Below are 6,865 nucleotides of genomic sequence, written 5' to 3' on the forward strand. Positions count from 1 at the left end.
AAATCTATCTAGACCTTAAAACCATTTCATAAGTGAGTGTGGACATTGAACTTCTATGATAAACTTCTACTTCGATTTGGTTCTTCCGGGCTGCATCTAAAGGAGAATATCCAGGTATTTTACATTATTGTAAATTTCTATCTTTTGGTTTCATTGAGATTGTGCCAGAAAAATCTCTCTGTTTTGGTTTATCTGAGGTAATCCAGAAAACTCAGAGTGTGGGGTTTTTGAATTGTGTAAGCCCACTTGAAAGACACAATTGTGAAGGTTTTAGGTGAACCTTGAAAAACCTATTTTCATAATGAACGCTAATATCCATTGTGTGAGGATATTAGGAGTGGAGTAGTTGTGTGGCTATTTTTCTAAACAGTTGGTGTACACACAAGAGAACCACTATAATTTCTGGTCTTGTGGATTGATTGTTTACTTCTTTTTGTGGATGTTTGTAATTTCCCTTTTTGCATTTGTGAAGAATGTTGTTATTTCTTTTATGCAAGTGTGGAAATGTTGTAATAGCTTAGATTTCTTTCCTTGCTATTTATTTCTTTATTCATCCGTATCAGTTTGAGTTTTTGATACACAGACCTTTCTAGGAATCAGGTTGTCCTACCATAAACATTTGATTTTTGGTGTAAGGTTGTCCTTAGAACAACATCTATATCAATCTCTTAATACTCATACATTTGAGGTTGTATTTAATTTCAGCTTTGTAAGATTGTTTATTGCTATCAGTATTGATATTATGTTTAAATTTTGCTGTTAATTTTTAATTTGGCATAGTCCTATTCACCTCTCCCTCTAGGACTTAATAGCTCGATCTTTTCAGAAGACGTGGTGGAGAACCAGATCCCCTTGCCGAAATCGCCATGTCTTGACCCTAGAATTGTAGAATCGTTCCACTTGCTGATGTCGAGCTGAGACTCGGAGTCTGGCAATGTCTCTGGCCTCTTCGAGCAAGTCAAGGCTTGCTGCAATTTTCTCGACATTCTGGCCCTCTTGGTAGTTTCTGATCTGAGATGTGGGGAGGCCGATCTTGACCGGGACGATTGCCTCAGAGCCATAAGATAGTGAAAATGGGGTCTCCATGTTAAACGACTGAGTTGTAGTCCTGCAGGACCAAAGGACAAACTGGAGCTCCTCGGCCCAGTTACCTTTGGCTTTTTCTAACTTCGTCTTGAGATGGTGCTTGATGACCTTATTCACGACTTTTACCTGCCCATTAGACTGTGGATGGTGGGGTGAAGAGTATGTATTTGAGATGCGAACCCCCTACACATGCCTCAAAATCTGTCGTTACCGAATTGCTTGCCGTTGTCAGAGACAATGGTGTGCGGGATTTCGAACTGACAGATAATATTTTTCCAAATGAAGTCGGTCACCTTTTGCTTTATAATCTTCACCAGAGGCTGGGCCTCAACCCATTTGGTGAAGTAGTCAACCGCCACGATAGCGAATTTAACCTGTCCCTTTCTAGTGGACAGAGGCCCAATGATGTCGATCCCCCACTGAGCAAATGGCCACGGCCCATTCATACGGGTCATCTCCTCTATAAGCTTCCTCGGCACGGTAGCGAACCTCTAACATTTGTCACACCTTCGGACATAGTTCTTGGAGTCTTCTCGAATGGTTGACCAAAAGTACCCCTGACAGAGTATCTTCAGAGTTAAGGCACGACCAATGGAGTGATTTCTATAGATTCCCTCATGAGTCTCTTGAACCACTAGTCTGCTTCGTCGGGTCGGAGACACCTAAGGTAGGGCTGTGAATGCCCCTTCTTGTATAAGATCCCGTCCAAGACTATGTTCATGCAGCTCTGAGCTTTAGACGTCGGGCCTTTAGTTTGTGTTGGGGGACTTCACCAGATGTGAGGTAGTTGTAGATCGGGTCCATCCAACTCGGAATGGTCTATACTGGATTGACCATTTCTTGACTAGCCCGGTCGATGCTCGGACTATCCAAAATTTCAAAGGGAATGATCCTGGGAATCTTTCCTTCCGTGGCTAAGGCTAGCTTTGCAAGGGCGTCAGCCTAAGATTTCTCCATCCTCGGAATTTGATTGATGATGTAGCTCCAGAACTTCTCTATCAGCTTTCGGGCCTTGGCAAGATAAGCAACCATTCTAGTCTCCTTGGCCTCGTACTTGGTGGAGATGTGGTTTGCAATGAGTTGAGAATCGCATCGTACCTCGAGAGTCTAAACCCCCAGACTAGCTGCCAATTTGAGTCCGGCTAGCAAGGCCTTGTACTTTGCTTCATTGTTGGAGGCTTTGAAGCCGAGCTTGATAGCGTATTAGATGGATGTTGAATTGGGTGTGACCAGGACAATCCCTGCCCTAGCGTGCTTGGAATTGGACGACCCATCCACATAAAGAATCCATCTGTGCTCTCCGTCTGACTCTGTGTCTTAGGTACACGGGAGAGTTGGTGGGGTCACGGGAACTGGCTCCGTGCCCGCGTCTGTCACCTTTACATTCGGTGTAGTGAACTCTGCTATGAAATCGATCACAACCTAGCCCTTGATTGCAGTTCTCAGACAATATTGGATGTCGAACTCCCCGAGTTCTATCGCTTACTTGGTCAATCGACCTGACACCTCAAGCTTTTGAAGGACTTGGCTGAGGGGGGAGTCAGTCAAGACAACAATAGTATGCACTTGAAAGTATAGATGTAGCCTCCGCACTGAGAAGACTAAGCTGAGTGCCAACTTCTCCATACTCGGGTACCTGGTCTCGGTGGGTACCATTGCATTGCTCACATAGTAGATGGGGTTTTTCTTATCTCCCAACTCTCTAATGAGTGTAGAACTGTCGGCCGAAGCTGAGACTGCCTGATATAGGAATAGGGGCTCACCCTCTTCCTGCTTGAAAAGCAGGGGTAGTGACCCAGATATTGTTTTAGCTGCTGGAATGCCTGTTCACACTCTGGGGTTCACTCGGCCTTCTTATGACCCTTCAACTATTGGAAGATGGGAGGCATTTATCCATGGCTTGGGATATGAATCGACTGAGTGTCGCTACTCGACTAGTGAGGCATTGGATCTCCTTTGTGGTTCGAGGTGAGCTCATGTCAAGCAGTGCCTTGATCTCCTCAGGATTTGCCTTGATAACCCTCTGACTGACTTGAAAGCCAAGGAATTTGTCAGAGCTGACTCCGAAGGTGCACTTGGCAGGCTTCAACTTCATACGGTACTCCCGAAGAATCAAGAAAGTTTCACCAAGGTCCATAATGTGGTCGGACGCCTTGACGCTCTTCATCAGCATGTCATCAACATAAACCTCCATGGTCTGACCGATTTGTTTAGCAAACATCTGGTTCACAAGCCTCTGATATGTTGCCCTGGCATTCTTTAGGCCAAAGGGCATGACCTGGTAGTAGTAGAGACCTTTATCTATGACGAAGGTCGTCTTCTGCCTCTCTAGAGGATGCATTATGATCTACTTCTACCCGAAGTAAGCGTCTAGGAAGGATAGCAGTTTATGTCCGGCTGTGTTGTCCACCAGTTGATCGATCTAAGGTAGGGGGAAGCTGTCCTTGGGGTAGGCCTTGTTTAGGTCTGAGTAGTCTACACAGACTCGCCACTTCCTGTTGGCTTTCTTCACAAGGACCACATTTGCGATCTAGTCTGGATAATGCACTTCCTCAATGAATCGACGCTGAGGAGCTTTGACACTTCATCTACCATGACTGAGTACCTTTCAGGGTCAAACGCCCTCCTCTTTTGCTTCACTAGTCTATGATTTGGGTCCACATTCAGCCTGTGGACCATAACATCGGGAGAGATGTCTGGCATGTCTTCATGTGACCAGGCGAAGACGTCTTTGTACTGCTGTAAGAAAGACAACATCCAAGATCGCTGCTTGGAATTCAGCAACGACCCGAGCAGAACCGTTCTACTTGGGTCGGCTTCCTTGAGTGGGACAAGCACTAAGTCCTCCATGGAGGAATTTTCTGTAGGAGCTCTGGGATTGAGGACATTGACAGTGAGGGTCTGCTTCGAACCCTTTCTCACCACCACAAAGTAACAACTCTGGGCTTCGCGTTGATCTCCTTGGAGATATCTGACTCCCCTCACGACAGGAAACTTCATCATGAGGTGATAAGTGGACACGATGCCCTCATTGCATTAAGGAAAGGTTGGCCCAATATAACATTGTGCACCGATGGTACATTCATAAAAAGGAAGTCGACTAAAAGTGTGACTTGATGCTGCCCTTCCCCTGCTATCATGGGGAGGGAGATGGCTCCCTCGAAGATCACCTTATCTCCGGCAAAGCTGTGTAGGGGGTCTTCACAGGTCGGAGGCGTGACCTGTCGATTCCCATTCTCTTAAATGCCTTGAAGTAGATGATGTCGGCCGAGCTTCCAATTTTGACCAGGATGTGGTAAACCTTGTGGTTAGCTATAGTCATAGCCACTACTAGGGCATCATCATGTGGATGCTGAATTCCACGCGTATTGTCTTCTGTGAAGGTCAAACTACAGGAGATCACTCAGAGTTCTTTCCTCGGTCTTTCGGTCAGGTGGACATAATGCTCAAGGTTCGAGCTTTGAGAGTAGGCTTTGCGAGCCTTATTTGAGTCACCTCCACTAGATGAACCGCCATAGATGGTGAGGATCTTGGCAGGTTCTTCTGTAATCTTGTTTGGCTATTCTTCTCTCTGAGCCGACTTCTCTTCCTTGGCATATCATCGCAGATGACCCTTACGGATGAGGGTCTCAATCTCATCCTTGAGATCCACATAGTCACTCGTATTGTCACCCTGGTCATGATGGAAACGGTAGTACTTGTGCTTGTCTCGCTATCCTACGTTAGCCTTCATACAAACTGGTCACTGCAGAAGTTTCTGATCCTTGATGTCTAACAAGACTGTTCTGGAGATGTGTTGAGGGGTGTGTAGGAGTGGAACTTTCTCTCAAGCCCCCTGCTTGATCAGTGATCGCGAGAGGATCGATCGTCTGGCTTCTTACTGGATGACTGAGGCTCTTCATTCCTCAGTCTCTTCTCCTTGGACGACTGCTCGACAACTTGAGCATTCTTGCGGGAGTTGGAGAACTCCTCGGCGTTGGTGTATTTCTGAGCTCGACTAAAGTAGTCGGTGGATTCTTCCCAATTGAGAAGATGAACTTCCTCTCCCTGAGTCCGCTAAACATGGTAGAAAGTGCCATCTTGTCGTCATAGTCGTCTACTAGTAGCGCCTCTTCATTGAAGCGGGCGATAAAATCCTTCAATGACTCCTTATTCCCCTGCTTGAGGGTGAATAGGTGAGTAGTCGGCTTTCAATTCTTCTTACCAGAGATGAATTGGGTAAGGAATAATCTGCTGAGTTCCGTAAAGGAGTCGATCGACCTTGGCTTGAGCTGCTGATGCCAACTTCGAGCAAACCCAGAGAGGGTTATTGAGAAAGCTCTGCATATCATTGCATCTGTGACTGACTGGATCTGCATCCATGAATGATAGGACTCCACATGTTCTGATAGGTCTCTAGACCTAGAGTATTGGATGACTGGAGGCATCCTGAACCTCTATGGCATCACCTCATCCATGATTTCCGAGGTGAAGGGAGGCTCGGTCTCTTCCATCATTACATGGACTGCAGTTGGGATGGACGCGGACTGTTGATTCTTCTGCAATGTCTTGATCTGGTTGTGGAGTTCCTTAAGCTGAGACTCCCAAGGATTCTGATTCTTAGCTACTGTCTCTTGGGGGCCTCCGTCACCTCAGGCACTTTGCCCTGTCTTCTCCTCTCCAGCCGATGACAGAGTTCGGTGGGGGCCAGAGCTGAAGTTGCGGACACATAGGATGGCTCCGCATCCTGAGCAAGTTCTAGGACTAAGGCGGACCGATTCTAGGACACTACATTCTATGTAGGGTTGAGAACTCGTACAGATTATGCCTGGACTCCCTGACCCGAGAACTGACTTGCTGCGGTCGTTCCTTGGGTGCTGGGGTGGCTTCCACCATGATAAGAGGTGGTTGCTGGTTTTATTGCAATTTCATTCAGCTGATTTCATCCTTCAACATCTGGACTTCATTTTGTAACACCTTGTACTTTCCTCGGCTCTGAGTCTGCTGGGATGGCCCTATTGGAGCCGATTCGGTATGTAACAATGAAAAAGACTGATGTTATCCGCTAGGTTCGGGCTCCACCGTTGTCTCCTTCTTAGCCATCAACCCTATCTATCAGATGCATCACCACACATTACCTAAATCCACCTGATCCAATAGTCAAGTGGGCCACAAAACAAGTGAACAATGTGAGAGGGGATGCCTACCCTTAATTTAAATAGGGCCACACCAGAAATATGAAACGGCTTGCTTTAAACGAAGTTGCAGCAACACATACCAATAAAAAAAGAAAATTCCAAGTTACACATCAAATAAAGTTGGAAGGAGATAACAACAATAAAAAAGAAAGTCCTAGTTTGTAGGAAGAGCATATCAAACAAAGTTTAAGGAGATCCCAGTAATTGCTGTGAAGAATTCCATTGCAGCATGAGTTACCTGATTGTGAGGCCCAACGTTTAGGTTATAGGTTATAGGTTTAGATTCCATGTATATGGGAGATTCACGCTAAAGATCCTGGCAACCAATGAATAAATAGAGAGGCAAACAGTTCCTGAGCTAAGGAAGATCTCTAATCACAATGGTATAGAAGAAAAGAATCCCCAAACAATGCATTGCAATTTAAATGGGTGATTGAGGGGTTGTTTAGAAGGGCTGTGATTGTGGGGCCCACCTTTAAATGGGTGAAGGGTCCACCTGCATGACCTGACCATCTTCATCCATTTTCACTTTCTTTATTTGATCAAGCTCTTCATTAATGCGAGAAAACAACAACCGTTAAACTAGGGCATCATGAGCGACA

Source organism: Magnolia sinica, chromosome 14 (genome assembly GCF_029962835.1).
Source record: "Magnolia sinica isolate HGM2019 chromosome 14, MsV1, whole genome shotgun sequence".
In the NCBI taxonomy this organism is placed as follows: Eukaryota; Viridiplantae; Streptophyta; class Magnoliopsida; order Magnoliales; family Magnoliaceae; genus Magnolia; species Magnolia sinica.